Consider the following 8,087-nt stretch of genomic DNA (forward strand, 5'->3'; position numbering starts at 1 on the left):
CGCTCCCTGCCTCACATGATTTTAACCATGCACCTGGGGAGCACACAGTGGCCTTCTGCCTGTGTGTAGAATTACTACTGATGCCATGCATTGTGACCATGACGATTGTATAACAGGTATTATGCAGTCCTTTAAGGGTTATTCCACCTACCCGCTCCACAATTGGGCTCATGGAACAGGGTAGCTCTGGTGGGCCAGGGAATAATGTAATTTTCACCTCCCTTGACCTCAACTCAGTTATGACTCAAACAGTCTCAAAATAGCTCTGTTGTGCATTGGTCCACCTTTGAAACCACCACATTTGCTAGTGTATGCAAGAAAGGGATAGCCAGGAAAGGTAGGGGGCACTGAATAAGTCAGGGTTGAAGTGTATTGAGAGAGCTGTGAGAAGGCTAAACACCCCCTGCATGAACTCTGCTTGACTCCAGGAGACACCATCCCTTTTCTGTATCCTGAAAGTGCTTGAAGGTGGAACTAGCCACAGAATATCTGAATCATAGACATTAGAGCTGGAAGGGACCTCACAAGATCGAGTCCAGCCCCCTGCCCAAGGGGCAGTAAGTCTGCTGGGGTCAAATGATCCCAGCAAGATAAGCATCCGAATGTGTCTTAAAGGCATCCAGAATAGGTGCTTGCACTACTTCTGGGGGGAGTCCATTCCAGACTTTGGGAACTTGGGAGTCTGGAAAGAGCTCTCTGATTCAGGCAGTGAGGAAGAAGCCTGTATATATGTTAGGCAAATGTAAGAGCAGCTAGTAGTGTCTGCATCTGACAGGCATCACCACAGGGTCTGCCTGGAGCCCAAGCTCCTGAGCACTGCCCTCTCCCTGACCCCAACACCAGCCCCTGAATTTAAGGGAAGGGAAAAGCAGCAGCATTCAGCTCCGGCTTTCATACAGCTCCAGATGCCAAGTCTCAGACCCCTCTTTTCGTCTGCTGCTGAATTCATCAAAGGGGTGGGGGAGGAGGGAGAAGATGGGTGAAGAGCAGCAATGCTCACCCCCCAGGCTCCAAAGCTGTGGGCAAGCAGGGTCTCTGGCAGCTCAGAGACATCCTGTCACATACAGAACCCCTAGCAGAAGCTAGGCTGATGCGCTCAAGACCTCACTGGCATCCAGGATCAGGGCAAGGGGGTAGAGCCATACCCATTCCCAGACCATGGTGCATGCACCATGAGCTCTCTTCACTGCTGCACCCTCACTGCCACAATCCTGGATCCACCCATGCAAGAGCTAAACAGCCACAGCCCTCTAGCTGTGGCTGGCACAACCTGTGTGGATCCGGCACAGACATGAACGTGTTACATGTCTAACTGGTACTTAATGCAAAGAGCTGTGCATGCTCAAGATATTAAAACTCTTTTTTTAGCTTTAAATCAGCAAGGACACTACCAAAAAGTCCCTGGGAAAGCCAGTCCCCTAATGCACGCTAAGAGGCGTGTCTTGGAAAGAGATCACATAGTGTAAGCCCTGGTTTGTCTCTACTTCCATATAGAGAAAAGATAGCCTAGCCAGTCAGAAGATGGCAGCAATAACTTCCTGGAACTCGAAGAATCTTCCTAGATCGCGTTACGTTCATGTGTCCTTGGCTCATCTTTGTACAGTTGAAAAACACTGTTACGGGAGCCAGTTAATAGAAACAACCACTTTAACAGAGCAAAACCCGGAGAAACAATTCTGTCCCATTATGTTTAATTGGCGACCTGTTGCTCCAACAGAGCAATCCTACCTACACAATCTGCTGCACTGAGATGCTTTTCAGCTGTGATTGACCTGTCAGTCATAATTAGAGGGGTTTCCTTACCCACAAAAGGCTACAAATTGTTCACAGGCTGCATTAGAAAATGGCCACCAGGAGCAGCAAGGACGCTGACCAAGTGCTGCTCTCCAGACATCTGTTATTACTTCAGCCATTGCAGCTAATTATTTTTGATTTCTTAAATAGTTAAGCCTTTCAAACTGGCCAGAAAATAAAGGGTTACGTTAGCAGTGGTGGCTGAATGTATCCCACACCTGATTTGGAAACAGGGGTAAGAATAGTGAGGGGCGAGCATTACTATGTATGCCCATGAGTGTCACCGATACCTTTCACATCTTGCTCTGCATTTCTACCTGGCACGCTGGGACCCAGATCAATGACTGGGGTTCCTAGGCAGTTCCACCATGCAGATAAATACTGCTGTTGATAATCTGTGGTTTTAGTAGCAAGCCCTGTCATCTGACCCAGTGCTGAAGTAAAGAGCAAAAAGCTGGCTGATCCGCCTTGCTGCGGGAGATCTGAACCTACTGACATTTGGCTGTCAATTGGGAAGCTGTAGCAGTTGTTTGAAAAGATAGCACAAGCATATATAGCTTGGACAGCACTGGAGTGACCTGTTGGCAACAGGATGTGCTACCATGGTGAATTATTGCTGATCTCACACTGATATTTTTAATAAGATGGAGGCTTTTCTAAAAATCCTCATTACCTATGCAGAGGACATATGTTTTCACAGGACTCTGGCTCATTCTGGCTCACACTGTTCAAGCACAAAGAAAAAGTTCATGCATCTGACTGGCATCCATGAAGGATTGATTTGGAAAAAAAACAGCTTCCAGAAGCTGCTGGAACCACTGTAGTGCCCTTAGGGTTGGAGTGCCAATGACACTTCCTCTGCCTGAAGAAGGGTGTTTGTACCCAAAAGCTTGAAAAAATTTTTTTCCAATTATTTGATCTAATAAATGATATCAAACTTACTCAATGAACCTTGTCTGCCTATATCCTTAGAGACCAACACAGGTACAGCCAACGCCCCCCAATGATACAATACATTCAGCTTGGTGCTTCTGTGGCTGTTTTCCCTCCTGTTGGAGAGAGTCCTCTCATAAATCCCAAGGATGAAACCTTGTCTAGATCCAGAAAAAGGACACGGGTGTCAAAAAGTGGGATGTAAGGGGAATTAAATGCCTGGTTCTGAAAAAGCCCTGTTCAGCTGAGGCATAAGCCTGGATGCACCCAAGCTCACTGTGCCCCATCCTGCTAGGCTTCTAAGTTCTCCAGGTTCCTGGCTTATGCCTACAATCACCCCGCTCCACACAGGCCAGCATCAAATTCCTGCCTAAATCCAATAGAGATAAAGAAACTAAGCATTGCTCTGCCTGTCTCTGTGGCCAGTCTGATGGTTCTCAGTGCGGGCTTAATGCACACCAACAGTATTGGGCTTCCAACAAAATGCCACTGTGGCCACTGCTTTCTCTTCAAGGTGGCTGCTGGTAGTGCAGAAGGTAGAGGACTGACCCAGGAACTTGGAAACTGGACTTCAGTTTCCTTCTCAGCCTAAGCAAGAAAAGGAGGGTTAGCATTGTAATCACCAGGTTGTAGCACAAGAGAGGTACCACCAATCATCTCCTTCTCTGCCTATGGTTTAAAAGACAATTGTGGCCACCACTGCATTTAACAAGGAGCTCAACTGCACACGTGTGCATTAAGCATGCTCTGAGACTGTCTACCTGATCAGGCTCCTCAGGGAAGACCATCAGAGCAAACCTAGTCTCTGGATAGAAATTGTGCTAAAATGAAGTGAGCTGTTCTGCAGTGTCAGGACTGAGACACTTGTAAGCCTCAGGGGAAGAAAGCACATTAATGATCTGGTATTGGAGTGTGGAATGAGAATGAAATTTGAACAAAAAACTGCCATTGCATAGATGGCACTGAACAGTGAGCATTTTAACAGGCCTCTGATAAAGATGTTGTAGTTTGGAGATGCTTTTGGAGACGCTCCTTTACTTAAACTGAAGAGGTTGGGAATTGGGAGATGGTTACTCAGTTAAGCCAGTTAGTCAGAGACACACAGAGGGTTTGCAGAAGTTGTTTATTGCTCCGTGGTTAATGTTTGTTGTTCTTCTCATTTGTGTATGTCTGTGTTTACTGACCCAGCAATCACTACATTGTGCACCAGAACTAAGCAGGAATTTTTTGACTAAACGTCACTTTCGCCAGAAATTGCTGATTAGTTAAAAACCAAAATATTTGATAAATTGCTTTTGAGCAATTTCCTGTGTTAAAAACTCTCTGCAAAGAGTTTTGAAATTGGCAGAATGTCTTCTTTAGATATTTTATAAGGTAAAAAGTTGTATTTTGGACTCCAAAATAACATTTCAGTTTGCAATAAATTTAAATGGATATAGAGCAAAAAACAATGTCATAAAGGACAAGATTGTCTCTGTAAAGCACAGCCAAATTATTGGAATGAAAAGTTTTGGCTGACCTAATCTGAAACTTTTGCAAAAACTTCTGACGTTCTTTACTATTTCTCTGAATTTGAGATAGACAAAATGTTGAAAATTTAAATTCTTGTTGGACAGGCAAGCCCAGCTCTCACCCATGCTCAGAAAGAAAAAAATTATGATAAAGATCTGGCTAATATATCCATTTTTTCACTTAAACAGCACTCGTTCACAACCAAAAAAAAAATTAACAAAATTACATTACATTGGCTTTGACTTCAAATGTTTTTTATACTGTTTCTGAAAAAATGCACAAGTACATTTCCAAACTGCCAAAGAGATGAGGGTGAGAGAGAACCAAGCATCCAAGTCCCCTTTAGCAGCTTTGAAAAACCTCATCCACCAGGTATATTTATAGTATAGTGCAACAATCAGTGTGTATAACCAAGTTCACCTGGTATTTGGGATTAAGATTAGAAGTGATAAAGTGTTTCCTCTCCCAGGATTACTCTTTTCTTTTCTGGGCTTATCACTTAGTGGAATGTGATCTCTTTTCAAGGCACAAGTCTTGCTTATAAGCAGGCTTTTTATAAGCCATCTCTGGCAGATATGAGTTAATAGGATCTACAGAACTCATTGAACTCAATGGGCGTGCCCACATGTGCATTTACACTAGCTTCAATTTACTACGCAATAAATTACTGTTCAGTAAACAGGAATAGGTCAGTGTCTACATGTGAAAGCATTAAAGCGTATTAACACTGTGTGTGGACTGACTTGAGACTGACTAACAACCCAAGTCATTCTACATACACAGTATTACTGCTCAGTAAGGCATCTACACATGCGTTACTGCACAGTAACTAATTGGGCAAGATGCAGGTATCAAATTTATGCTTAAGTCAGCATAAATCACCATATTTACTGCGTACTACAGCCGTGCACATGTGGACATGCGCCTGTACTGTGCAGTAATTTCAGTTGCTGCACAGTAAATGCGCATGTGTAGATGTGCCCAATACATAGCAGGAAAATCTTCCTGAACCTCTATCCCACAGGTAGCTAAATTTTGACAAGGCCTCTGCACAGAAGCGCTTTCCAACCCACCATCCATTGGGTTCATAGTTGTTGACACCAAGGATGTGAAGGCCTCAGATGCACACACTTTTGTAGTAGTTTAAATGTTTTACTCAGGGGAGTGACTTGATGCTGGTATAGTTATAAAGTGGTATAGCCTCTCAAGCGTACACAGTTTATGGATACAAAAGCGTCTTCAGCCAGCATAAACTGTTCCTCTAGATGTACTGATTTAGTGATATCAGATGCTAAACTGACATATCTGAAGGAATACAAAACATGGAGGTAGAAAAGCCTTAACAAACCAGCATCTGGGAACATGGTGAATCAGAAACATGGTGCCAAATTTTCTGGAGCACTACACCACTGAATTTGGTAGCATAAGTCCTGTGGACAGTTTATTCCTATTTTCCAGTCCATATGCCTATGCTACAAGGGTCAAAGGGTGCCAAAAATGTGGACTTCTGGTTCACTACAAAAAATGCTTGCTGCACAAAGTCAGTGTCTGCCCTAGCTGAGACCTCATTCAACTCCACTGAAACTCAGGGGGCTGCATGGACCGTAGACCAGAGGAGCACTCAGCCTCCGGGCTGAAGTCCAAAAAATGGCTAATTCAAATAGCAAACCTAAGATGTCTCAGTGTGATTTACTGGTATTATGGTTTATTTAAATATTGCAGGGCAGCCCAGAACTTGTTCAATGCTTTCCAAAGTTCACAGGATCAGGAACCATAGCCAATGCACTCTAGAATAGCACTTTTATTTTGCTTACTTGATGATGAGGATGCACGACTTACCCTCTTAAATGGGTTTCCATGTTTTATGAAATAGATGATAGAAGTTAGTTGCAAAGTAGCTTTGCTTTAGTGGGAACAACTGGCTGGTGAATCAAGATTCTCTTCAGGCTTGATTCACTGACAGGCTGGCTACTTGCACTGTCCTGGCAATGCAAAGTTGCCATGAACCTAGTTTAGCTGTCCAGTTGATCTGAGTTCCCAGCTGTTTGGTGTTGTCAAAACGATACAAAGCAGCTGAAACCTACTACCTAGCTGGCTAGTATGCATTATAGCATTTGGCTACATATGATATTGACTCTATTCACAGTGGTCTGATTTTCCTTTCACTTGGTCCAGTTTGATGCTGGCGTGACTCCATTGGCTTTTGGAATTACTGTCCGTCTTTATCTTTGCAATGTGAGTGAGTAGAGAATCCAGCCCAGTGTAGGTTAGAGGTGAATTCCATATTACTTTTGGATTTTTATTCTCTTACTACTGTAGTGGAACTGGAAAGGAAAGCCAGATTTGGTGAGAGACCTGTTTTGGTGCCATGGTAGGGCAGCCATGTGAACTGGGGCATGGTGAATTCTAGGCCTTGGTATGTAATGCCTGTCTCTTTCCTATAACTCTGCTGACCACATCACTACTGCTAATGAAAAAGCTGTCCCCTTCACTTCTTAATTCTGTCATTCATGCTAATGGCTGTGGAGTCATGTTTTCTGTATGCTTGGGTTCCAGTTTGGCAACTTTTGGGTTGCACGTCCCTAAAAACAGGCAGCAGCTGAGAAAGTGAAACTGAAGCTGCTTTCCAGTCCTGTGTATAACCCACATAGCCCATGATAGCATGTGTTGGAGCGTTCTCTTCTGTCATCAGTGGAAGGAGAATTCACTCCTTTGTTCTTCACTGCAGGGTGAGAGAGACCTGGAGGAGTCCATTCAAAAGTGCCTGTGGGCTGGGCTGGGGTCCTCAAAACAGCTCCATGACTGAGGTAGTGGCCATGGAGAGAAGCCAGCTACCCACTCTTGTTCCTCAGTCAGATGCCGCAAGTTGGAAGCAGGAAAAGACAAGATTCAACCAGCCCAGCATGGCCTAAAAGGAAGGAAGAAGGCCTGGACTTCACTGTCCAAGGCTAGAAGCCCACCTGGCAACCTCCCCTGATCAGTCTTCCCATGTACTGGAAGCAAAAGGAGTAGTGAACAATGCAGGGTTTGCCTAACAGTGTGTCAGTACTTCACACAAGCAAAAGTTGGGTCTACAACACTCTCCTGATTATTCTTTTGTAAATTTACCTTCCTTCAGTTACCCCAAAGAGCTCCAGTGTGCCCTGGATCACCTGCAGAAGACTGGGGCTGCACCCACCCTGCTTCAGTGTGCGGCTCCTCCTGGGATTCTCAAATAGATTCATTTGTAAGATGGGAAACAATCAACCAAGGAAGGAGGGTCTTTATTAACGCCCTTGGGTTAACTTAGTCACTGGTAAAGCTCCTCCCCTTGACTTCCCTGCCTTCCCACTTCATCCCTGGTTCCTATTTATTCTTCTTTTCTTTTCCTTAATTAAGTGTACTTCCTGCCTAGCCTTTGATTCTTCTGCAGTATAGCATTTACTAATGTCATAATGGCTGTGCCTTCTGTTATTCAGCCAACCACGAAGCAGGCACACCATGTATTCAGAAAGCTGGCAGCAAAGGCTGATGCGCCATCAACCCCCAAAATACCATAGGTTTCACTGGTTCTAATAGAGGCCTGAGTCACTTATTAGGGAGCATCCAAAGGGAGCTCCCACTTTCACAGACCAAAGCAGTCCAGATGAGAGATACCTTCCATTGATTCTGAACAAACTGGACCCTACCTAGGCATCACAGCTACAGTGTTCACCTCTCTGGTGATTTCATCACATGTCTGTAATATCTGGTGTTTTCTTAAAGACCTAGCAGCTAGAATCAGGTTATTGCCTAAGCATCTCAGCATTCATCTTTTTAAATGAGTTCTAACCCTCCTACTTGAAGAGAAAAGATTTTTAAAAGTCACA

Source organism: Crocodylus siamensis, chromosome 6 (genome assembly GCF_052110815.1).
Source record: "Crocodylus siamensis isolate JL-2025a chromosome 6, ASM5211081v1, whole genome shotgun sequence".
Classification (NCBI taxonomy): domain Eukaryota; kingdom Metazoa; phylum Chordata; order Crocodylia; family Crocodylidae; genus Crocodylus; species Crocodylus siamensis.